Source organism: Buteo buteo, chromosome 20, assembly GCF_964188355.1.
Source record: "Buteo buteo chromosome 20, bButBut1.hap1.1, whole genome shotgun sequence".
Taxonomy (NCBI): domain Eukaryota; kingdom Metazoa; phylum Chordata; class Aves; order Accipitriformes; family Accipitridae; genus Buteo; species Buteo buteo.
Window position 1 is genome coordinate 9,056,495 of NC_134190.1, and position 26,905 is coordinate 9,083,399.

The 26,905-nt window shown below is 39.5% G+C and overlaps 1 protein-coding gene and 1 long non-coding RNA gene across 3 annotated transcripts in view; one reads left to right on the forward strand and one right to left on the reverse strand.

Annotated features, from left to right (window-relative positions):
• Window positions 1–106: 106 nt before the first annotated feature.
• On the reverse strand, window positions 107–26,902 carry LOC142042314 (uncharacterized). The gene is made up of 3 exons (XR_012653706.1): window positions 26,725–26,902; window positions 20,715–20,852; window positions 107–1,111 (listed from the first exon to the last, which is right to left on the reverse strand). It is a non-coding gene; the product is annotated as an uncharacterized LOC142042314 (long non-coding RNA).
• Window positions 25,441–26,905, forward strand: part of CAP2 (cyclase associated actin cytoskeleton regulatory protein 2) — a 68,686-nt gene continuing 67,221 nt past the window's right edge. The window contains exon 1 of one of the 2 annotated variants that reach the window (XM_075052105.1): window positions 25,441–26,228. The gene's annotated coding sequence lies outside the window, so the exon portion shown is untranslated. The remainder of the gene's footprint in view (window positions 26,229–26,905) is intronic. The other variant, XM_075052104.1, reaches the window with a different exon arrangement.

Below are 26,905 nucleotides of genomic sequence, written 5' to 3' on the forward strand. Positions count from 1 at the left end.
GTTTAGTTAAAAGTAGGGGGGCAACCTTTTATGTCGTTTTCCTGGTATGTGGGGTGAATAGTAGCACATACACTGACTTTAAATACATAGACTGATATGAACTGTATTACATGGAGGAAATTCTACAGAGAAGATGGAAAAGATCCATCCTGAGAGTTATCATAAAATAATTCAGAGTGGTAGGGACTTTGGGAGGTCCCAGGTTGCTTATGGCTTTGTCCAGTCAGGTCTTAAAATCCTCCCTGTGGAGACTGCACAACCCCTCTGGGTAATCTGTTCCACTACTTAATTGACTTTAAAGGTAGACAACATTCTATGGTTTCCCCTCATCAACAGATGAAGTCATCTCATCACAGGAGGCAAATAGGTTGGTCTGGCATGATTTACCCTTGTAAATCCATGCTGGCTATTCCCAGTCAGCACCTTTTCCTTCATGTGCCCAGAAATTACTTCCACTCATTCCATGATTGTTCTGTAGTTCCCTAGATTGTCCTTCTTGCCCTTTCTGAAGATGGGTGCATCATCTACCTTTCTGCAGTCACGGAAGACCTCCCTAGTCTCCATGACCTTTCAAAGATGATACTGAGCAGCCTCACAATGATGACAACCAGCTCTCTTCGTACCCATGGGTGCAGCCCATCTGGTCCCATGGACTTAGGTGGCTTGAGATTCCTCAAGAGGGCACTGAATCAATCCCATTCCACACCTGGCAGTTTCTTTTGTCCTTGACCCCTTCCTGTAAGTACAAAATGTTATTAAAAGCCTAAAGGCCAGGGCACCTTTTTGCATATTGTACTTGAACCGGGAAGTATTGAAGTAGCTGCTCAGATCCAGTTGATGATGGATTTGTAATCTTTAGAAATACTCAACATTTCAATATCAATCCAAGCCACTCATGACCAAAAGCAGTTGCTACCTGATGCCTGAAACAAGCCTGTGTGAAATGCATGACAGTCTTGGCCAGTTCTTTGAGGAGTGGGGGGATGTTCATATAATCTCCATATTGAAATTCATTACTGCAGCTGTCACTCTTACAGTGACTTCAGCAGAATCACAGGCTTGACTGCAGAATTTGAACTGTTCTTTCATCCACAAAAGTGGTCTTTTTCATCTGCAAAAAAGGGCAGAAGTGAAATTGAAGTGATAGAAAAGACTTTTGCTGGTCTTGGGGTCAGACTTCATTTCACCGTGGAGGATTATGAGGTTCAGTTGTCCAGAACTCGTACACTCACATCGTGGGCTGATGCTGTCATGTTCTGTTCTTAATGAGTGCTTATAGCATGGCTGCTGGCAAGTGTTGCTGAACTGCCTTTTGCAATCTGACCTTAAGATCTGGGACCTTGCAGAGCGCAAGGTAGTGTTCTTTCTGCTAAGAAGCCTGTAAACACCCAGCAGGGAGGTGAGTAGGAAACACTTAATAAATGCCATTTTCTACTCTGTTCTCCCATTTCCCCGCCCTGGTCTTCCCCCGAGAGGGTCTGCCTACAAGATACGGTATCAAGTAGGAATTAAAACCAAAAGTCCCTCTGAGTGGAAGACAGAGGACACTGATGGCTCAGGAAATTGTGTTTCACAGTAACCTATTATTTGATATAGGATGAAGAAAGCATTGTTGCCCTATTTATATATATGCCCCGACAACATCCTTGGGCCTTCCCCTGCCTCCATCTGGAGGTGACAGACACCCCAGGGTGGGGCATGAAGGGGAATGCTCACTTCCCTGGAGGGGGATCACATTGTGGTTAGCCACAACAGTAACAAAGTTTATGATTCAGTTTATAAAGGTCAGCTGCATGCTGGCTTTATAACTTGACAGATTAAATAACCTCAGCAAAAATGTAAATGTGCAAGTTCCACTAGCAAACCTAGCTTTGGGCATACAACGTGAACACTAACACTTGTTTTTGCTAAATGAGTAGCTGAACAGACTTTTGTACATAAAATACACCTCAGTAACACCTCATGTACTCAAAACGGCAATAGTTGATATTACCAGGACCAAAATAAAATAACTGAGAAATAACTGCACTTAATTGTGAAATACATGAATACTCAGCAAAAATGTTAGCATTTTACTTGAGACATGGCATATATGTAAGCAGCAAGAAATTGCACACAGTACAATTTCCAGTTGTGTTTCCAAAACCTTCAGAAGAGATTTTCAAAATGACCACTGCAGAGTTCCTTGCAGAGGGAGGGGAGGAAGGAGAAGTTGAAACTAGGAACCATTGCTAAGGAATGTGTAGATTAAAAAAGATGTAATACCTTGAAAGGTTACATTGATGATGTGGCTGCTAGAATTGTAGTTTTTCCTAATACTTGTATTTTCCTGTTAACTAGTGAACATAACTTGGCATTACTAGAGTTCATTTTATGTCATTTTTACTGGAACTTTCAAACACATGAAAGGACTGTATTAGGATTAAAATAATGATGAAACCATTCAAAAGCACCTCTTAGTCTTGTTCATCAGATGCTAAGCCATTTCAAATCAAGCAATTCCCTAGTTATGCTCAAAACTTTGGGAGAAAAAGCATTCTATTCTGAACCTAAGTTTCAGTTCTAAAGAGCCTGCATGGATAATTTGAATTGTCTTCAGTTCAATTTCAATTTATTTTCCAGGTTTTTGGTATAAATACATTAGCAGTGTATTCAGATTGCAAAGTATGTAACTTTGGTGTTTTCCTGTGTGCTTGAAACTTCAAACAATTAGGTTATACTTCCTCAAACTAGCAATAAAACAGGCTCTGGGCAAAGTCTAACTGCAAAAATCTCAGGCCCTTAGGAAATTTTTTATGAAAAATTTATGAGCAAGTAAAAACTGAGGATTATGATGGAATTTGGCCTTGTAACTATCACCAAAATATGCAATGCTGTGAATGGGATACAGTAAAAAGAATGGCAAGAATAGGATAATGCAAGAAAAGGAAAACCACTCAACCTTATGCTACATTTAATATTACCATATATTACAGCCTATTGGTTAGCAAGACTATCTTAAAAAGATACATGCTAGAAGTTTACATCCAGCTGTTCTTTGTATATCCCTGAAAACAATGGGGAAATGCTCTTTTAAGGTAGTTTACTACATTCATGCCACTATATTACTGGGCATAAGGATCCCAAGGAACAGATTCATTATATTGTTATATGCTACATTTAGCAAAACCAACAAAACACATGACACTAGCAGCAACTAAAGATTTTTAAGGACTTTGAAATAGCATGGTTATGTGTGAATTTACAAAATGCTTACTATGACTGATGATTGGGCTTTGGGGACTTGTTCGCAAATTTTTTTCCTTCAAAGCCCAGCCTAAAATTAAAAGAAAAAAACCACTTGACATAACGTCAAAGAATAAGGAGAAAACTACAACTATGACTGTGTTCAAACATGCAGATGTGCACATAGAACAATTATCAGCTTTTCTCAACATAAACAAAATTAGCTCTGGAACGTTTCCCAATTCCATATACCAACTTTGCTGAGACAAGCCATGAATCTGGGCTAGATTACATTATCATTATTTTTTACCTAAACAGTCTGGGAATAGGGAGGAACCCACCAAAGTCTGTTTCATCACACAGCATCTGAAAGTAAGTCAAAAGATGCTATCCAAATTAATTGGTGAGAGGTCTCTGAGATATATATATACTCTTTAGCTCAGTACCCTCATGTTAATCTTTGGACCAGACTTCATTGTGCTGCTGCTGCTTCTCCCCGCTCTAGATGTGGCTATTGTGGATGACGTGCTCCCCACTTCTATACAGGGCAAAGGCTCTTGCAGGTGCCCAGTCACTTCCTACTTAAGACTTAAACTGGCTAAAATGTTTTAGTTACATTAAGAAAACTCCACAGTCTTTCTCCTCAAACTTTATGAAATCTGGAAAAAATCTTTACAAAAGAGCTCTTCCTATCCACAGCTTACCACCTTCTGAATTTGCTGATTCCATTTGAACCAGAGCAAAAGATGTCAAAATACCAAAACTGACAGAGGTAGATCGTAAGCAAAGCTTAGTGAATCCATCATCTGTTATTCAGCTGTTAAAAGAGTTTTGTCACTGCACTTGTAAAGGACATGAATCAATCTTTACCACACACTTAAAGAACAAAATATGTTTTTATCCAGCACTGCAGATAAGGGATTTTGCCACCCTGTGAAAAACTTTCAGTGGGTTTTTTTGTTTGTTTTTTTGGTTTTTTTTGGTTTTGGTTTTTTTCCTGGAATTGTAGTGATGATAAAAATAAGCTAAAGTTTAAAACACTGCAGTAAACAAAACTCACTCCCAGAAAAAAAGCCAGGTGATTTAGATAATTTAAAAAAAACTGTTTAAAAAAACCCATAAATTGTTTAAAAACAAAATATCCCTGCACTTCGAAAGTACCAGAGTAGAATGTTCTGGTTTTTTCCTGACAAGAACCACTACAACTGAATGGTTTTAAACAAAAACACATCAATGTATTTTCTAACTGCTTCAAAGGGAGGACTGATTACTTGCTCAAGGCTGTGAATACCATACTGTTGCCAAAAATTGGGATTCCCTGGCTATTTGTTCAAACTGCTGGAATTCATCTCCTAATTTGTTCACTAGTAATATTTCTGAATGAAGACAGAAATACTGAAAGTCTAGAGGCAAATCTTGTTTTCACTAAGGATAGTTGGACAATTTGGGAATGTTTTATGCAGACAAGTAAACAAGGGCAAGAGGAACAACCCAAGCATAACCATGTTGAAGCACAAGCATTTTTTTCAAGCTATGTCCAAAGTTGTTTTAAGTGATGGTCAGTCTCAGTTATAATTTAGTTTCTTCATCACACTAGCAATGAAGGGCCTTAAAAGTGGGCTGCTCTCTTTATCCAATATGCTCTTTTCCTAGCCTTGGAAGATGGTTAGTAGCACATTAGTGCAATAAGGAATGTCCACAATTTCTTTTTCAATATATGGAGTAGTATATGGAGTTATGGAGTAGTGCACATTCCTTGGCATGAATATATGTTATGAACACTATTTAAGGAAAATCTGGTCTTCATAAACCAAGTCTTAAGTATCAGTATGCAAGTTTATGCATTATTCTTTCCTGATTTTCATCAATATTGGCTTTTTTCCATTAGAGAACTGCTTTATCAAATAAACTCTATTCTCATTTTCTATAAAGTACATCCTTTCACTAACCTGAGTGCCATCATAATTTATACTGGTTTTCATGTAAGAGAGAGTACAAAGATCTCCAGGCTTTATTCTTCTGTAAATGTCACCAGTTCCACGTACACTACTGTATCTTGAAACTGGTTTTCCTCTGACCTTATCAAGAACAGCAATTTTCCTGTCTACTCTAACAACACCTGGGATCTTGCCAAAAGAAATCAGAATCTAACGGAAAGCTCCAAGAGCAGTGGCTGAGTGTGAAAACAGAAGTGTGTCCATCAGCCTTCAGAGGGCTTGTGTCAGAAGGGAGCTCCCCTGATGTGGCTGCAGTAGCTCAGCTGAGTGAGCGCCTGAGAAGGGCACACCACAGTTGAAAGGCTTTCTTGTATGAATAGATTGGTTTAGCTTAATAAAGGCTAAGCAAAGGGCAAAGCAGCACTGTAGTGACTTTCTGAGGAAGAAAGTTTTGGTGCCCACTGAAACTTCAAAGAATGGACCTGGCTTCAAAGATCTTGTATCTTGTCTTCAATATAATGCAAACCTTATGCAGCGCTTTGGTCTGATCCCAACAATGGCAGTGGTGCTTGCCAGTAGTTCTCTAAGAATACAGGTTGGCAGAGATACAAACAGAGTGTGTGGAGGAGCCTCAAGGAATCTGACTTTCCTAAACTCAGGGAATGGCAGTATTAGGGAGAAGCAGGCACTGTCTCTACTCCATCTTCTATTGCATTTAAGATACAGTTTATTTGAAATGTGGCTGCACTGTATTAATATTTTGTTTCAGCAGGACAGCGTGGTTGCTAACTGCCACAGCCGTTGCTGCAGAGAGAACAGAATAGCAAGCTTTGGGCGTAATCAAGATGAGCTCAATACCCAGGGACTGGAGCCAGGGCCCAGACTGAAAACAGAAGATCTGCATGAATATACCCTGAGAGAACTGCTGGAGGCCAGAGAGGTTTGCTCTAAAGGGGTCAGAAGTACAGTCTGCTTGGTGGTGGTGAAAGTGCGTTACTTGCAAACATTAAAAGATTTTTGTGGATTCTTGACATTTACTGCGGTATTTAATGTGCTTATGAGGATGGTACAATTGTTTGGAGTTTAAAAACTAAGAGCAGATCTTCCAGTTCTTAACTGGCTGAGAACAAGGGTAGTTATTGCCCATTTGGTGACTCCTGAGGACAAAGTCATAAATATGCCAACATGAAAACAAATTGTTTCTCAGTGGGATGTTATTAAATGTAGGCAGGGTTACCTGCAAAGTCTCAGGTTCTGTCAGTCCTACAGGTAAAAGATTTAATGATACTAACTGACTTTTAATTTCAGCAATGATCTCAAGAAAATAACTATTTTACTGCACTGTTCGCAGATCCTGGTATTTAGAGGATTACCTGTGTTTGCAAGACCATTTGGCTACGCCAGAGAACAACTCACAAATGCCTTGTTGTTGAGCAGCGCAAGCTGCATGTAAATCCTCCAAAGAGCACTTTGCTCTACCAGGCGTTGACTTGCTCCGAAATTTGTAGTATGGGAACACACTTCAACACCTGTGTGTGTTTTGTAGAAGGTTCAGTGCTGTTCAAAGTGATGTGCTAGAAAGAAGAAAAGGGTAGGTACATGTTCATGCTTGTGATAAACTTTGGGTCCTCTTCTGATAATGACTTGGTGTAGAAGAGAGGAGGGGAAAAAGAAATATTAAAGTGATGGTCAGCTTATTCCACAGAGTCTGAAAAAATTAACAATGGTGAAATCGCTCATGCTGTTCTCATTCTTGAGAAGTGGTAGAAAGCACCCCACCTTGGGATTTTTTGAGAAACAATACAGAGTAAGATCACTCAAAGAGCAGCATATGGGGGAACCATGCTAACTATGAAACTGAAGTATTACACTCCATTTAAATGGAGCCGCCTAGGTGCGTCTCTAGTTTGTAGACTTCATAGCAGCTGGTCTGGATTTACAGGCTCATGCTCCTGCTGTAGGTGGTCCTGCATATTCAGTCTCTCCACCACTGCCTCATTTTAATTAAAAATACAACTGACCAAACCGTTCCTTCTGCAACTGAAATCCTCCTTCTTTCTCAAGGGCTACATCTACATGAACCTGGACAGCCTTCCTGGGGGGAAATTCTTATAAGTCACAAGGTAGTGCAAAGCAGCTGGCAAAGATGTTCCTAACCTACAGCATGGAAAGCAGAACACGTAGAAGGCAGAGCTACTTCAACTATTGAAGGCAATGCACTGAACAAACAGTTGGACAGTGCCGCCCCCATTATTTTTCAAATCCACTATCTCACTTGTTTTCAGATAAGTGTACCTGCACTCATTTCTCATAAACTCTTTTTTTTTAAAAAAAAACAGAGGCCATCTATATTTACAGCAGAATGTAGAATAATAAATTGCCTAGTCTGTGGCTAATCATGGAGAAAATGAGGAAGGGAAGCTGAAATTTCTTATTTCAAGAGAGCAATCTACTTAAGCATAGAAAGTGCAACACTAGATCTTATATGTAAAATTTCTTGTAAGTTTATGCTTTTGGTTAATTGTTCCTGTTAGGGGAATATAATGTCAAGGTTTCCAAAACAAAAGATCTTCTTTTAAAATACACAGTCAAAGGCTTTCAGGTATCTAAAAAGTTAATTTAAATGCTTTCTTTAAAAACAATTAACTTGCACCATGAACATTTCTTCTCACTCATTCCAAGTATTGTTCCCTATGCCAGACATGCATAACTTCTCCTGGCAAATGTTCTAGCTCCCCTCTGTCTCATTTGGTATTTTATCATATTGGATTGTAAATCTTTTGACCTGACCCTATTATTTTCTTTATTTAAAATATTTAGTATATGCTACATAATGAGTTATATTTCACCAGTAAGTGGTAATCATTCAGATGTCCTTCATAAAATGCTCAATCTATTTTAATTTGCATTTTTATACCTTCTCGCCCTTTCAATTTGCTTTATTATTTTATTATTCTGTGAGTCTACTTTCATGCCCTCCAAAACTGCTGCTGCTGCTCTTTTTCCTGTTGGCCTGGACATAACAACGTAGGTCAGGCAGCATGAAAGCTATCAAAAATTTTCTGCCTGATTAGGGTTTTTTTGTTTTTGGAAAATAATTATTGACTATCTCCATTCTCTCTTTCACTTTCTTTGCATCCTTCTCTCTGCCTGCTATTTTTTCTTCTCTCAGGCTTCAAGCTGAGACTACGCTCTCTAACATTTTCTAGTTCATTGGAGGTCATTAGCAAACAGCTTCAGAGAAGCTAGACAGCATGTTTGCTCTTTTCATGTTGCTGTATTTCAGTTTTTGATGGGACAGAATCTATTAAGATCTTCTCCTGTACTCTTCTTTTCACATGAGCTCTTTGTTCCTTATGATCTATGGAAAAAAAAAGTACACACATACTGTCTTTTGCTTTCACAGCTGAAAAACAGCAGAGCCACATCTTCAAAGGTAAAGAACATGCTACTGTATACAGATATTAGCATATATCTTTACATCACCGATGCATGCACCCAGACTGGATTCAAATATGTGATCAGATGCAAGTAAATTGTAAGCTGTATGTATAGTAAAATACATGCACAAATGCAGGTGCAATTGTAATGCATAAAGACTTGAAAATCTGCCCCACTGTGCATTTTTATAGTTTACTTTCCACAGTCACTACGTTCTTACTACCAGCTTGGTTTAGACCCTGTCAAATTCTAGAGACTGTTCATCAGACCTTCCAGCCTGCCAACTCCTCCAGCTAGCCCTCTGGAATACAAAGCCATCTAAATTTTATAGGTCCTACTAAGAATGAGATTTGGAACTATTAAAATCAACTGCTACCAGCGCATTTTCTTCACAGAGAATGGTATTCCACTGAGGGGTTTTCACGTTTTTAATGATAAGCAGGGAAAGTCCTGATAAGGTCAGGAAATAGAAAAATAAACAGTTAAAGTACTGGCTTAAGAGACTATTAACAAGTGAACAGTATTGTTCAGAGATACCTGTTTTCTGTGGAGGAAACTACTAAAACCCAAAAGATCAAAAGGAGGAGGAGGCAGCAGACTAGGACTCTTGCAGATTCTGCAGAAAGAGGTCATTTGTGAAAACAAGAGGAACTTATGAAAGCAGAGAGGGGAAAAAAAAAAAAAAAGTAATTCATTTACTCATTCAATAGTGTTAGCAGAATTTGCATATCCATCCCTGTTTCAGAGGCTTTGAAATTTTGTTTTTCTCCAGCTGTTTTTCTTATCATTTTGGCACATTTTCTCATCACACACAGCCACTTAGCTCTCAGATGCTCTCACTAACAGACTGCTGGCATCTTTCAGCTGCTCTCAGGCCTTCCCTTTTAAATCTCCCAGCTGCCTCTCTTACCCCTCATAACATGACTGGCCTACCCATCTTGTGTATTCTTTTAAATCGTTTCCAGCTGCCACATTTGGTGCTCTAGATACTTTCCATTCTCTTCCCCAGAATATGGTATTTTGGAGTGTTTCTGTAGGCTGATGGGATGACAGCAGATTTCCCAAGCCTCTTTCTACCCTAATACGAATCTCATCCAAGTCCTTTCAAGATTAGCATACACGAAACTGAAAATTTCTTTTGGCTGCTGATGAATGCTGGGAAGCTGAGAGGAGGAGGAAGAGCATGATGCAAAACCACCAAGGTGGTAAAAATACAATGAGCCATGATCCGATAATCAAATCTCATCTCTTGCTCTTTCACAGATCTCATGTATCTTGTTCTCTGTTCTCTTAAGTACTGCCCAATCTCCCACGATGCCCAATCTCTCCACAGAGGTGTGCAAACCCTCTGAAATTTAGAAGAAATTTCAGCTAATTTCAGCTTAACAATTTGGAATCGCTAGCCCAACAGTGTCTGTGATCCTTACACTACTCTTGCAGCCTGCAGCCTCTGGAACTGATGTGGAAAAGGCTCTGTGTATTTTTAAGAAACTTATTTAGGTATAGGTGAATCCATTTACTTTCATGGTCAAGAAAAAAAACTTTATACACAGATTCCTCTTAACTGTGTAAGTGACAGTTTAGACACACACCTGGTGGTTATTCTCATACATTCTTTGCACTACAAGAAGTGGGTAATGCTTTGATGTTATGTCAGCTTTGTAAAATTTTGCACCAAACCCATATGGTTATAGGAAAATTTAATTCCCATCTAATTAAATGTACTCAAAATTAAATTTCAAAGCTATTGGCCTTCCTTTTTTCTGTATTTTGGCAAAAGTAAAATGAAATCTGGCCACATAAGGCACTTTTAAAAGTTATGGAATCCTAACTGGGTTTTCTATAAGCTCCCTTTTAACAATGCCACTTGAATAAACATGCTTGAAGGTTCAGAAAAGAATAATAATTTAAAAAAACACCCAAAGATCTTATCTGTGTATCATGTAAGTTTCTATCTGATTCACCCAGTGCTGTTCCTTTTTTTTCCAAGACCTTTTCTTATCCACATAGGAGCTTAGATTTACCCACCAGAGAGGCCTGGGTGAAGAGCCTTCTCTGCAGCAGGTGCTCACTGTCCACAGATGAGCCATGACAAAACGCGTTGGCATCCAGCACTTGCTTTGAAATAGGTCATGAACTCAGAAAATCCATTTATAAATGTCGCGCCAGGCTGCAGAATGGGGCACATGTTTGAAAGTGCCTGAGAAAGGAACCCTCCTCTACCACTGTGGAGGAAGGCTCCTCTGCTCATCCTCTTCCCTTTTCCTCTCCGAAACTCCTGGCACTGGGAGAGGAAAAAGGACTTCTGGATCTGCCTGCTCATTCTAAAATTGTTAGAAGGAGAAAGGAACAGTATCCTGAGGCTTTGAAAAACACCAAGAGGAGCTTGCAATTTGAGTTTAAGAACCAATTTGGTCTCTACAGCGGTCAGGAAAGAAGCAAGCATAGAATTGGCAGGATAAAGTAGAGGAGAGGATGGAAGAGAGGTTTTAAACAGAATCACAGACATTTTCATACTGAACGAAAACTGCTTCCATCTCAAAGGGTCTAGTGGCCTTCTCCATAGCACAGTGAAATCATTGAAAGCTTTCCAGATACCTTCAGAGAGCTTTGGGTCGGGTCTTGTGGTCTTGTCTTCAGATTGGATGGTTTTAATAAAGTGCATTAACAGATGTTTTCAAACACTCCTAAAGTCAGGACAGCTGTGGGATCTTTGCAACACGTGAGGTCATTACCAGACCTGAGAACAAAAATCCTAGCTTCCTCCCCAGTTTGGTTTCTGCTGCTTGCAAAAAGCTTCTCTGATAAAAAGAAAGAATTTGCAAGTCAGCTCATGAAATAAAAGAGAATCAAATTCCACAATTAACTAGGCCATCATCTAGCACACGCAGTTCTCCATACCTGCCAAGTACTATCAATACTCTAAAAAGAACCCTATTAATAAGAAATGTTGTTATTTGGAATAGACTAAGCTGGGGTTGCCTAGTTCCAAAGAAACCAAATATGCTGACCATGACACAGCACTCTAAACTTTCCACATGAGATCACCAGATATCTTTGACAGTGAGAAATGAGAATGGGATTATATATTCAGTATACAAAATACAGAATCACATTCTATATCTAGGGTTGCATCAAGTTAAATGCCAAGAATGGGTTCAAGTACTTTCTCTCTTAATTTAAAAAAAAAAAAAAAAAAAAGACAGTAGAATAGATGTCCTTCCCTTCGTGCAATGAATTAGACACACACTATCTGATGATGCCAAACACTATAATTCTCTATCTTGCATTTTACCAGCGCTGAATACTGCAGTCCGGTGCAAAACAGAACTTGTTTCTAACAGAGAAAATTGAAAGTCATTTCCACAGGCCTAAATTTACTCTAGAAAAATTAATCTCCCTAGGCTTGCTCTGTGATCAAGACAAGAGACACATAGATCCTCTGAATTACTGTCAGCAGGAGCCTCTTTCTGCTGTTTGTAAAAGGGTGCAAGGGGGACTATGTCACCTAAAAAAAAGGTGAGTTTTGTTGGTTTTTTTAAAGGCCTGCTTCTGTGGATTCTTCACTCAGTTTTATTTTCTTCTATGTAAACAGTTTTCTGCTGATTTTTTGTTTTTCAAATAGAAATATAAGACAGAGATTGCCTAGCTTTGCCTCTCTGATTAAAACTGAACTTAGTTCATAGAGCCAATTATAAAAGCAATATAGCAACTCAATAAATTCTGAATGTATTGTATCAACAGCAATATTCTGCTGCTAACTCACAGAACAATCACTATCAGCGTGAAAAATATAACCTTAACTATGATATTAAATATTGGCGGTAAGGAATAATCATGAGCATAGCCTGTGTTTAGATAGACCATTTGAAACCACTGGAGGAAAATGTTCATGATATATTTCAACTAGTTACCATTTCAGAAAAATCAAGATGATTTTGTGAAAATTTGTATTTGAAATTATCAAAATGTCTATTGTAAAAGGTGGGATTTCCAGTAAATAGTTCATTAAAGAAGAAAAAATTGTCTAAGAAGAAATAAAAAATGGAAGGAACATTTTTCATTGTTTGAAACAAAGTTTTCTCTGGAAAAAATCATTATACCAGAATTCCGTAAGTACATAGTCCATTGAAATGTTCTTTTAGGAGGTGCACAAGGACCTCTAAGTGCTTGGAGAGAAGGATTATATTTTTGTTTTGGTTAATTTTCAAGTCTCATCTTCCAATAAATCTAGTGTCAGCATCTAGTTAACAGAGCTGACACAGCATGGATGCTGTATGATGTTTGTATTACATGTGATACGTATTTCCACGTAGCTTTTGCAAATGAACATTTGTAACTCTCTAAATGCCACAGACTGTAAGTCAAGAACAGATGTCAGACTTGAATGCCTATCATCGAACACTAAGGTATGAAAGAATGGGAAGAATTAACCAAATATAGTAAACAATTTCACATGATTGCATATTGAATTTTATCTCACATATGCTATGGAATACCAAACACATATGTAACACATTCATTTTATGCATACAACACATATTTTTTGCATATTGGTTATCTTCTTTTAATCAACAAGTTCTTTTAGTGTTGAGACAAAGTTGCCTGTTTTCACTTACACACGTGTAGATGAACACAGTTGTCTAAAAGTCTTTTCTACATAGCCTTTTCCTCAACATTTTTACTGTGTTTCGTTGCACTATGTATCAGTTCTGTTTGATCGTTTTTGCCCACTGCAGTGTGAATACACGTGCATGCATCTGTGTGTGTATTGGGAGACAGACAACGCGTGGAATGTAAAAGATGCACTCGCCAGGTAACTAACACAGATGTGGTAGCGCAAAGCTGCAAATGCAAACACCTCAGATGACTGTGTGCAGGAGAGGAGTTTCAAATACACTCAGTATCAGTGAGCCAGGTTTTATTCTTGGGTAACTTTCACTGAGTTTGTCTTGTGACATTCTGTTGTGGCTGTTCTTTGAAAAAAAACCTGCTAGAAAAATGCAGACATTTTTTTCACATTAAAAAGAGAGAAGCGGATTATACAAGTTCTTTCAAAATACTTGAGCTGGAATTATTGTGGTTTTAATGGACATTTTCACCTGGCCAAGACAGTGGATCAATGCAGAATGTCTGTTTGTTAAATGACTTCTCTTCAGACAAAAGAAAGTGGCAGGCTTTTTATGAATGAGTAGTCATAGCAAATCCGTAATTTTTGAAAGATGGGTTATTTAACAAGTTGTGAAAAAAGGGTAAGACGTTGTGCCATATAAGCAAAATGATTGCTAGAAAGTTTCAGTTCTTCATAAAGCTGCACCAGAAGTTCACAGCTGATCAGGGATCATGCTATAAAATCCAACATTCCCTCATTACTGAAACAGCAATTGTATAAATTTGAGCATTATGTTATGCATCACCACTAGTATCCCTCCTCTTTTTTGAGCAGCACCACAGGTGTACTATCAGTAAATAAAACCCATAGAGACAACCAAATGTTTGCTGCTACAACACATGCATGGAGCTGGTAATGGCCAATCCCACATCATCCTGCACAACACCAGCCGAAATAGCCAGTGGTACTGCCAGACTCAAAATATCTCACTATGTCCTTCTGATAATACCAAAGGACAGGAGTCCCACAAATTCAGATCTGTCACCCTTCTGAAACAGATGGAACTTGATGGGAAAAGTATCATAAAACAACTGAAGAGCCAGTTGTATCATAAAACTTGGTTTGAGTCAGTTGAGCCAACTGAATCATAAAACAAATAAACAACCAACTGACATATATCCCCCTGCTTTTTTGCCATGGACGAGAACAATCTATCTTTATTCACTACATATATAGTTACTGATATGCAGGTTTGATGACAGGTTATTCCTTGTGTCACGTAACAAATTCTAGGTGAATGCATTTGTGCTAAGCTGCAACACTGCAGAGCTATCTGAACACAAAACCCACAGCAGTGACAGGTATCACTAAGTTATTGTTATAAAACCCAGTGCAAAGTTCAGCTACTGAGCTTTTGATCCACAGCATGTGGTCTGTGACTCACATAGGAATTTGACATATTCATACTTTACTCTGCTGTAAGTACCTTGATTGAGGCTTCTGAGGTTAATAAAAAATTAAGAGAGTAACATCTTTGACTCAGATCAGTCCATGATTCACTGATCCCTGTCAGTGCAACCTCAGAGCTCCTCCTTTCCAATGCCATATCTGTGTCCAGCATCTGAATTCTAGGTCTATTCGGGAGTCTGTGCGGGCATGACTGGACAATGACCTGACAATATTCAGTATAGAAGCCACTGTCAACTGGCATGTATTTTTGCTACAGTAGTCACATAATTTTTAAATCATTAGCAGCATACACATTCCTAGTTTCAGATTATATTTCACTGAAATAACTGTATGAACGCTGGGTCAGACATGCAGTAGGTATAAATCAGCAGATCTCTGCAGCTTTCTGTGCAAGTCTGGAGACCTAGAAGAACTGAGAATCTGACCTGAAACATGTAATAGGTAAAAATACCTGTTACAAGTAAGAGTCTACTTCTAAAAAATTAACAGAAAAATTCACATAATTGTCTCCAAAGACATATTAGCTGATTAATACTACCTGAAGAGACAGTTCTTGCCCTAAACAGGTACGCTACTCTAAGATGCAAATGAACAGAGATAAAGGAAAATAGGGGAAAATATGATAACCCCCTCAACTTTGAGAGAACGAAAGAAGAAGAAGGATGAAAATGGGAGAGTGAGATTTGTACAGAACCAAATCCTATGAATGAATCTAGGAAATCTGCATTAAAACCATAAAAATTTGGAGATAATGTAGAGGGAGCCACAGGATGAATTTTAAGCACTTTCAATGCTAAGTTTACTTTCATTGTACTGAAATCACTCTCACTTAGTATGAAACTCCATTCAACACACAAATTGTGCCTGAAACAACAAAAAGCAGTAGCTTGGCCAAGTTTCCTAACAGATCTGTGGATAAGACCGCAAAGCTTTAGTCTACAGGGAAAAGCAGTTGACTTGGCAAGTCTATCTGTGGCATGCTGACCTTTTTTTCAGAAAAGGTCACCACAGAGTCAGGTTCCTGAACTTCCCAGGGATTCTGCAGCTCTAAAGCTAGGGATCTTTCTAGACTGTAGCATCATGATAGCCCAAAGCAACATGAATTAATAAGCCATTTTTTTTAATTCCCACAAAACCTTTTCAGAAGTCTAGGAGCAATCAGGAGTGGTATCAGTGCAGTTCTTGGTGATCAGCAACTGTGACCATTGCTGAAAACCTCAGTGAGAGCACATAAACCCAGCTGCACAGAGGTGAAAGGCTGAAGGTTTCTGGGTTTATGAGAGGAGGTCTGATTGTCTGTTGTCTGCTCCAAACACAATTATGAGCATTTAGCTTACACTGCTATCAAGCTGGGTCTTTTTGTTACATTCAACGCACTTGAAAAGAAAAAAAATAGTCAGTGAATTTTTTTTCCCAATTATTTTTAGTGGAAGAAAAGTGCACTATCCACCTTGGACTGCAGGAATCATGTTCTAAGACATGGCAGATTATAATAAATTGATTTGCTAAACAAGCAAATAGAAACCCTTGAGTTCCACAGCATTTTAACCAAGAAAATGACAGACTGAAACAGGTTTAACGCTGATACTAGGTTAAATCTTAAATTAGGTGTGCAAAGCCTTTCAGTTTTTCAGGGTGTGGCTCACATATGGAATGAACAAACCAGTTTCTAAAGAGGTAAAAACCCCATAATTACAACCATTATTTTAAAGGATCATAGAATAACAGAGATATAGAGTTGTAGATGCTATAAATAATAATATTATTATTCATTCCAAAGGAGCAATAGCTGCTTACACTGCTGAACTTTGTGATCATTCTTTTGGATGAAATTATTTAAAGTTTCCTAAAAAGTGCATTTATTTTATATGCTTTGTATATTTTATATATTTATCTTTGATTTCATTTTTTTAGGATAAATCATAAAAGTTGTTTAAATAATGCAGAATAAATTGCATGAATGGACCCCCTTGCTAAAATGAAAAATAATTTTGGAAAAAACAAAATTAGGGGCAGGTGAGCTAGATGATCTCAAGAGGTCTCTTCCAACGTGAACAATTCTGTGATTGTCTGATAGATATTTATATATATTATATACCTTATGGTATATATCATATGTATAATATATATTACACATTATTTAATTATTATACTTTATATAATGATTATATATTTTATATATTCTATATATCATGCAAATAAAAGAAAATTAAAAGCTAATGTGGTTATTTTCTTTAAATAAAGTTACAAACTAAAAAAGTATTAGCAAAGAAAAATAGTAAGAGAGAAAAAGGGATATTTCTGTGTTCTTGATCAGGTATTTTAACAGCACACTCTCCAATTCAATGTGTAAAATGACAAAGAGAAGTAACTACTGTGACTATTAGTACTGCAATTCTTCATACAAAATAGATCACTCTTATCTGTATATACATATACACAACAAACTAGTCCTAATATAATACTGGTTCATTTGTGCTTATAACTCTGCATGCAGTCACACCTTTCCAGCTATTCTGAAGTTTATGAATACTGCACAAGGGGAACTGGAAGAGCATTCCTAGCATCCAAAGATTTTGAAAAAGAGAGACTGCGACTGTTTTCTAACCAATTATTAACACCAGGCTGAATCTACCCCTGCGGTATAGAAACTGAGTAATTATGCCCTGTGCAGGTGGAGCGTGGGAGGTGAAATCCACAGTCAGTGAATGAGGTTGCCGGGCAAGACACACACACACCCACACAGCAGCTGCTACTGCTGTTCCTCTCAATAGTCCAACATCTGAAGGAGACAAGCTTTCTTCAAAGATGAGCTGATTCAGCTGCACAAAGGTTTAAGGACATCTTTGCTGACATTTTTGCTAATTATTTGCTAAATTACAGCTATCTCCTATTAAATAAATGTAGCGACTCAGTTGACTTCAACTGGAATAGGAGTGGACCCCTAAGGATTGCCACCTGCTCTTTTCAAATCAATGGCTAAACTTGTGCTGACTTCAATCATCCTGGAACAAACAGGCCTTTAAATCTGAGGCTCTCCCTCAAACAAAACTGGACTATAATCATCAGGTGTTTTGCTCAGAAAGGCTCCTGTATGAACTTCCAATTCCTAAAAACAGCCCCAGGACACATACAGATGCATATTGGCACTGCCCATTGTCTATTTAGTGTCTGTACTGAAATGCATTTTTGTAAGGGACCTAAACACCTCTGAGGATCTGAGCCTTTGCTCATCATCCTCTTCCTGGTCGGTATTAGGAAACATGAATATATATGCATACTTATATGTGAAACTAATTGTTCTAATGCTTGTTATTTGCTGGCATCCAGCCAACAGTCAGAAATGTGACATGGTAACTTTGAATCCAGGTTTTGATTGTACTCCTGAATATGAATATTTGCATTTCAGAAAATGAAGACATTAAAAAGGTTGTGATTAATGTCCTAGAACTAACATCAAAAATGACAACAGGAGAGTGGAAAAAGGTAATAACAAATATCAAAATAACTAGTAAAAGCAAACAAATAATAGTCCCTTCTGTTCTGCTTTTATTAATGAACAGTAAATGGCCACACAAGACTCATAGCCTTTTGGCTGGGGACCTGTATCACACAAAAATCAGGACAACCAATGAACAAATCAACCTGGAAAAACTCCCATATGTGGAGCACATGAGGTTCTCTACCAAATTTGTGCAGTTACACTAAAGAAAGGATTTAAGGAAGATCTGCTATGAATACCATGAGGATTCCTGGGAAAGCTACACCTCAGAAGTATTTCAACTTCTTAAACATTATCACATTAACACTGGTGAACCATTGTTATAAATACTGATGGATGACTCAGGAAGAGAGGGATTATATGTGTTGCTCACCACAACTGATGATGTAGATCAGCCTATGGTTCCAAGAATTTTAGTGTGGGTACCATCTTCTCTTTCGTTTCCCCAAAAGATTTCACTCCATTGTTCCTCTAACATGTTTTATTTTCCTTTTATTAAGTATTATACAAAAGTACTCCCAATAATTCATTCCTTGCTGCTGATGAAATGCAACCCAAGGTCCCCCGATGTAGCCCCTAACTTTGCTTATCACTAAGGTACGTACACAGGAGGTCACAGAAGCCATAGACAAACCACTCAACCATGTTGAGGCGACCAACCACAGGTAAGCAAAACAGGTTTGGCTGATTATTACAGGCTGAATGAAGCCAGTGGCTGGAAGAGGCTGACATTTCAGGATTGGTCAGCTCAGATACATGCAACAACCTTTTATATGCTGTGGCATATATGTGCGCCTTTAATACTGGTTTGACTTTGTAAATACATTCTTCATGGTGATACACAACTGTTTTGGTTATTACCATTTAATGTTTTATAAAAACCACAAGATGCACAGCACTGAAACAACATTTTATACCAGCTGCAATGCCTGAGTCTATCTTATACTGGGAAAATGAGTTGGAGCTGCTTACAACAAAGATTTGGAGATATCCCAGCTGGGCACTAGAGGCAGATGACCTCCTACAGACTAGAGAGACAAGGTGGAGTTGAACCTCACTGGGATGCTGAAAGGTCTCTCACTAATCTGACGTGTACATCTAATGTGTAACAGTAATCTAATGAAGGACCTTACAAATGCTTGTGGGCCACAGATTCTCTATGAAGGTACTTCTGGGTTCTTTCCTTTGCATCTAAACTATTTCTATTTTAATCTAATAGGATATACGGGAACGTCAATTAAAAACTCTTTTAACAACTATTTGCTTGTTTCACAAATATTATAAATTGCATTGTATTTACTATTGAATTTATATTGTATTCTAAGGATTTCTGTTTTCCTTCAAATCCTACATATATTGTCAGCCATGTTAGCTGCTCAAGGCTAAACATCAAATCTTCATCAAATTTCTCTCTTATGCTCCTTTTTTCATACTCTGTGACAAGTCGGTTAAATTAGTGGAAATCTGTATACAACCAACAGTTTTGTTTCAGAGGTACTGATATAACTGAACCAGAATCTAAACTGAAGTTCTTATTTATACCAAGGCTTTATATATTTTTAATGTTCATGGTCTAATTCATAAATCAGCCTTAGAGTGTTGTTTTCCTTTCTTTTCCTTTATGAAGATACAAGAATGGCACATTTGATGGGGGATTAAAAGAGAACTCCATGATGAATTATTCAGGAGAGCAAACAATATTATTTTCTATAGAAAATGATAGCTTTTAGAAATACAATGCAGTATGTACAGAGCCTGCGTAAATACAGGAAAGCAAGAAAATAAGAATGAAATAAATGACTGGTTTTGAAACAAAAAGATTATTTCTGATACCTAAATCATTGGCCTACATTTATTCAAGTGAAACATTAATCCAGAAACATCAGGTGAAGTGCTGACCCTGTTAGTCAGTGACAAAACACTCACTGACTTGAGGGGAACCAGGATTTCTCCCCATCAATGTGAAATATTTATAGTTCCTTCTAATCCATTTTAGGCATTAAATTTAAATATGTTTTGTTCCTTTTCTTTGCTCGTCCTCCCCTTTTTGGAAAAAAAAAATAGGAAGACAGGAAGATAATCTGGCTACTTGGACTAGATGATCATTGTAGGTCCCTTCCAACTGAAAAAGTCTAGTCTAGTCTATTCTAATTCTATTCCATTCCAGTACTTGGATTGATTTACCCTAAAACCTTTTTTAGCTTTATACTTACAAAGTTCTTATAAAAGAACAAACCTTTCTTTACTCAACAGAGGAAATTCTTCTGCCACAGCTGTACAGGAAAAACATGTATTGAGAAGGACAGATTTCAGAAAAAGGGGCTGGTCTTAAAAACCTCTCAGAATACTGTGAAATAAAAAGATGCCCCTCCATTTGCCACAGAGAATATGAAAGGCAGAGTAAATGACTGTGCTAGGCTCTGTGCTGCTGTGCCTGATCAGCTCCTTGTACCTAATCTAGGTAGTCATTGTAAAATAATAATTTAGGCTGACAAAACTGCATATTAATATAAGTAATGTACTGTACCTAGGGATCCTTGCCAGCAGTCTCATTTTGCAGGAGGATATAAAACCGAGATATCCTCAATCTTCAAGTCCTCAGTTGAGGGAGGGGTTGAAGGAGCAGAAGAAAATTGACGTCGCTGTCGCCCCTGGCATTCCAGTTCTGTATTGGAAAAGCACAAATCACCTCAGTATCTTTCAAGAGCTAAGTAAAAGATTTCAAAGACTTATATTCAAAACTCATGGTCTTTCCCCCTCTATTCTATATTAGGATAGTAAGTGTATTTACAGAAGATATCTGTCAACAGCTAAATGGGTCCTTACAGGTTGAGCCCAAGCTTTGTGAATATGGCGAGGTAAAGGTCTTTATTTTCTGCCTGAGTGAACTGATCTAACAGGGACTGAGTGCTTATCTTGCTCTCCCCTCACCCATCCAGCACAAAGGAGCCTGCAGATGGACAAAACCAGCTAGGTAAAGTATTGGCAGAAGGGGGTAGCAAATGTCACCCAGTAGCTAATTAAGTGTTGTGAACAGAGGAATTCTGTGTCTAAGGGGGTTTCTTTGACTTACTTGGCCTGCAATGACTGCAGTTGGGGTTATGCTACTTATGAACCACTGTCTGAATAAGGGCACGGTCTAGTTAAGTGCTTGGAACAACACTAAATATATAACCGTCAGAATACACAAAACAATTTTAGTAGTTTTTTACTTTTGGCAATATTTGGGTACGCTTGCATTTTCCTCAGACGCAGCTGGATTACAAACTACTGACAAAGACAAGATCAAGAGCACAGACATTTAGCCAGCTGCAATTATCCTACTAAGATGCTTCACAGCTCACATCTGGGGCTGGAACAGTGGCCCAGCATCACAGTAAAGCTGTCCTGAAACTCTGTCAAAGCAGAACTGTATATTCAACTACTAAGCTGAAAGCAGTACCTCACTTTTTGTTTAGTGGTACCGATGCATAACTAGAGGACACTGTCAGTCTCTTAAAGGATCCCCTGCAGCCTAGATTGAAAAAAAGATGAAAACAGAACTAAAAAGTTCAAAGAGAAATGCTAACAATTCTAAAAGAGGAAAACTAATGTTGACCAATGAGTAAGACTTCGTCATTCTTTTTGACTACTGCTTCCATAGGTTTCATACATAGCAAAAGAGTAGATCAAGATGACATGATAACACCATGCTTACACTTGAAAATTCTGCTTTCCTTCCTCTTGCAGTTAAATTGTCCTCACTAAAAGTTCCTTGCAAATTTCTGCCCATAATTAAATGAAAAACATGAAACTTCACTTGAAATCCATATCAAAACCCAGTACTGTATCTTTAAAGAGGATTTTTAGCAAAAATACAGCACAAGCCTGTATCTCATGATAATAAATAGATAGGGCAATGTAAATACTTGGCAGAACTGAGGCCCAAGCCTATAATATTCACTGAGTAGCATTCCCAGAAGAACAGCTCCACAGAACTGAATTAAACCACAACACTACCATTAGTACAAGTAGTCACAAAGATTAGTATTTGTGAGATCAGGACATTTTCCCCTTGGATTCAGCAATGTCCTTAAACATATACTGAATTATAAATAAGTGAGTAATTCCATCTCTTTGCGACAAGCTGCTTAAATACAACTGGAATGCCTAAGTGCTCTGCCACACAGGGATGCCATTACTCACCTACTTAATGATAAGCACGTGCTTATTATTTAACTTTTTATGTTGCCATGCCTAAAGAGAAGCATACAACTAATTAATGTACAATTATGAAATGAGAGTCCACACCCCCAGAGCTTACTGCATAAAAGAGAATATAGAGAAGAGATACAAAAGCAGTAGAGTGACATCTGTGAAACCAAATGTAATTTGAATCTGCCTTAATCTTATTTTTCAGGTGATCAGATTGAACGATGACACATTCAGCCTTATTTCACACTAGTTTGAAAGAGGAGAAATAGTCCACTTCTTTGGCAGAATCTTCCCTTTTTTTCCTGCGTGTTTTGACACTTGATCTGTACAAGATACTCACAAAGTGCTCTTCACAGATCCGTTTAGTTAATTAGCTATATGCTGTTTTTCAAGTTCTGTAGACTAAACAGCAGATTTGGTAAGCAAAAGGCATCTTGACATATCCTGAATGCACTCCAATATTATTTAAGCAGATCTAGCAAGTCACACTACCAAGATTTTCACATGATATTCCAATTTATTTTCACATCAGTAAGTGCTTGTGCAATTTTAATTCATATTAGTATTTTCTGTATTGCCCCAGCAAGGACAGACTTCATGAAATCAAGGAAATGAGCAAAAACATTTGTGGTTTTCTCCAAACTCATCTCTGAATCATTTAGATGCAACTTACATCAATAGGGAAATTCTACAATCAAATACATTGAAAGTCCATTTTCAACAAATACTGGGAAGGTAAGCATTAACATTTTCAACTGTTTTCTTCTGTGAAAAAACATGTATGCAAATAAAAGATGCACCAGAGTATTTTCTTCTAAGTAGGTTACAATGCTGTCATTCTACAGAGATTTTGATAGCCTATCTCTACAGCCTCTGACGTGTACTTTAGGATCCCTGCATGACTTCAGAAATACATTCTTCTGTAAAAGGGAATAAAACATGCCAGCCTTGGCATAGATTGTAAAATGAAAAAAAAAAAATTATAAAGTTATATTAAATGCCATACACTATGCTCCATGAGCTACTATATTTTAATTGGCTAACTTCCCGCAAGAGGGCTATTACTGCACTTCCTGCATAAGAAGCAGTCCTCATTATTTCAGGAGGACTATAGCATAAATTAGAATTGTAAGGGATTTTTGAATGTTTTGATCCTGAAGTTGGTGACCCTGTCTCCACTAAAAAAAGTACACAAACTTTAACTTTTAATGTTGCAGTTTCTGGCATCAATAAATCTAAGCCAATATATTAATGCATTGTTAGACTGAGGGCAACATGTCCTAAGTACGCAGCCCCGAAGTCTGATCTTCCAGTCACTCCTTTCTCAGTGTTTCACTTGATGCCAATGCCAAGTATTTTCAAAACATATTTTTTATTGCTGTCCAACCCTTCTTTTTCCTTGATGGGATGAAACAATAGCATGTCATCTAGTCAATATTTTTGCACATAAAATATTTTGCAAAATCCAAAATTTGCACATCTCTTATTCCTTTCTTCTCTTCAGGGCACTGTTGCCTGGCCTGAGTTAATAGCTAAAAAGTTCTAAGATTACCTTTATTTATACAGAAATGGCAAGACTCTCTTCTCTAATGTTTTCAGGTGCTACATCTTTCATCTTTGCTTGCCACTGGGTTTCCTCTATATTATGAACTTTACAATTACTGAATCTCCTTTTTTTCCTTTCTTACTAAATTTACTACTTCTTGTTTTTCCTTTTACTTTAGTCTTAGCTTTTTAAGTTTGCCAACATTGTCCTGGGGAAGAGAAAAAAAGAACTTGTTTGTTTTGTGTAGAAAGCACTAGCAGTCAGGAGTGAAGACGTGTTATAGGGAACTTGTCTTAGAACTATAGGGCATCTGCCAGTTTGGTAGCCTCAGAAGACTTTCCATGGAAAGGAAATGCCTAGTGGTTTTTCCCTTTTCCACATCCCTGTGATGTAAAAGGATGATGTTGAATGCTTGACTTCTGCTCTTACAGTTAGAGCTCGTAAAATATTTCACAACTTAACTACATTACATTTTTCTCAAATTAAATTGATATTCTATAGAAATTCAATTGCACTTATCATCCTAAACTTTCCACTTATCACACTGACACTGCACAGGTGTTGGGATTTTTTTTTTTCTCTCTGAGCTGTATGGAATACAGACCTTGAGCTTGAATGTAAATGCAGTAGTTTCACAGTTTCTTAATCCTTTTGTGTTTTCTTTCTGGAAAGAGATCTTCTGGGCTTGTTTCTTGCTTCTCTTAAGTAGTTTTTGTGTTCTGTGCATTTTTACAACCATGTCTTCAATTCCATACTACCTTTTTCCCTTTTGGAAGGTGTGGCAAGACCCTCTGGTTTAAAACCTGTGCTGTTCCTTTGATTTCATCTGGCTGTTTACACATGCCAAGAAGAAGTAGTTCTTTTCACTGCATACAGGAAGCTGCGGCACTGATTTTTGCAATTTCTGATGGCAATTAGTCCGCACTAGTGAGTTTGGATCCCAGACTGATCCTTGCAGTCAGCATGCTTTTGCTTAATTCTGTCTTTAGGCATGTGAGGTGTATGAGCTGCTGTGAACTATGGCATCCTTGACAAAATATGACCTTCCTCATCCCCTATTTAACTGCTGCACAATTAAAACAAATTCTTGTGTTCCGTATTTTATAGTGTTGTTGTCAAACCACCAGAAACGAAACACAAAGTCTTCTAAAATAACCTATATTTGATAGGGAAAAGCACTACTGATTTTCGCACAACCACACGGTCAACTTGAAAAATATATGTGGTCTTTTTTATTATCACTGACTAATGAATTATTTTTCCATTCAAGAGCAAACAGTTCCTTTAAATGCTGTGAATTCATGCTCTTCTCCGAAGACTTCTGTGCAGAAAGCCAGCTCATTTGATACTTGGAGGTAAAGCAAATTTCAGGTGGATGATCAGACGCCCCTTGGGACCACGTGGTGACGAGCACCGTGTAATTGCAAAACAGATGTGCTCCCATTTGTCCAGGGGTATGGACTAGCCTGAAGCCCACAGAGCCTGACAAACGAGGCCTAGGCACGAGGGTTTGCCTACTGGGAGAAGTCCTGGTTTTGTGGCCGTACCGAAAGAAGGCAATAACCCCACTGCGGGCCCAGCTGTAGCAGTGCTCGGGCTAGTACAGTTTAGTCCGTCTCGGGGCAGACAACAAACTATCTTGGCGTACCTGAGGCTGCCCTCAGCTTCCCCTGCCGAGTGAGGGGTCTGCCGGTTTCCACACTGGCCCCGCTCTCCTTTCCCAGCGTGGGCCAGGCCTGCGTGGCGTGGGGTGCTCGCTTCCCGCTCACCTGAGCTGTGCCCGACGGGCAAGCGTGGCCACCGTGCCTGCGGCCTTGGGTGCCCCAACCCCGGGTGCCCCAAAGCCGGGTGCCCCAACGCCGGGTGCCCGCGCTCTCCCCTGCTCCTCCGTGATGCTCCACCACTGCCGTTTCCTCTCAGGCTCCCAGCCGCTGCACCGCCGCCGAGAGACACCTCTCCCTCTCCCTCTCCCTCTCTCCATTTTCACACTCCACCCACTTTTTGCTTTCTTTCTCCATCTCTGCCACCGTCTCTCTCTCGTTCTGGACTTGTCTTTATTTGGCACTCCCGGAAGCTGCCGGGCATTTCTCTCCCTGCCTGCCCGGGCAGCTGATGTGACTGACTGACACCGGCTCCCGCTGAGGAGGAGGAGGAGGAGGAGGAGAAGGAAGAGAAGGAGGAGGAGGAGGAGGGAGAGCAGCGGCGAGGCGAGGCGAGGGAGGGGGGAGCGAGTGACCGGCCACGGATTTTCATTGCAGAGAGGAGGGGAAAAAAAAAAGGCTACGCGGGTCATCAAAACAGGTAATTCAAGAGCAGGCAGCGGCGGCAGGGGCGGGATGCGGGGAGCGGCCCGACCCCCCCCCCCCCCTCCTCCCCTCCGCTTCCCCGGCCCCGGGCAGGCTGGGGCGGGCCCGGCGCGGCGCGGCCGGGGCCGTGGGTGCGCTCCCGCCGGCGGTGGGGCGGAGGGGCCCGGCCGCCGCCGCGGCGGCAGCAGCGGACATCTTGTGGAGGGGGCTAGCGATGAGGGGACGAATTCGGGTTCGGGCCGGGAGGGCTGCGGCGTAATTCGTTGAGCGGGCAGTGCCCCGGGAGTTATCTGGGTCAGGGCCCCGCCGGGCGCGGCCGTGCTGCCGGCCCGGGCTGCGGTCTGCCCCTCCACTTGCCTCCCGTCACCTGCGCCGGGATGCCCACGGAGAGCCTCCCCCTTCCCACCCCCCCCCCACCCCCCGGGCGATAAGGGCAAAGAGCGGCGGGGCGGGGGAAGTCATCGGAGCGGGGAAAAACCCCGGCAAAATACCACCGCAGATGAGGGATCCTCTCTGGGGCTGAACCCGGACCTCCTCCGCCCAGGCCGTGGTCAGCGCCGGCCGTGAATGACTCCCGGGGGCTGCTTTCGGCTGTGCCCCAGCCCCCCACCCCGGATCCCGGCAGCCCGGCTTTGCGACGGGTTATTAAAAAATGCCCTCCGCTTGTTTACG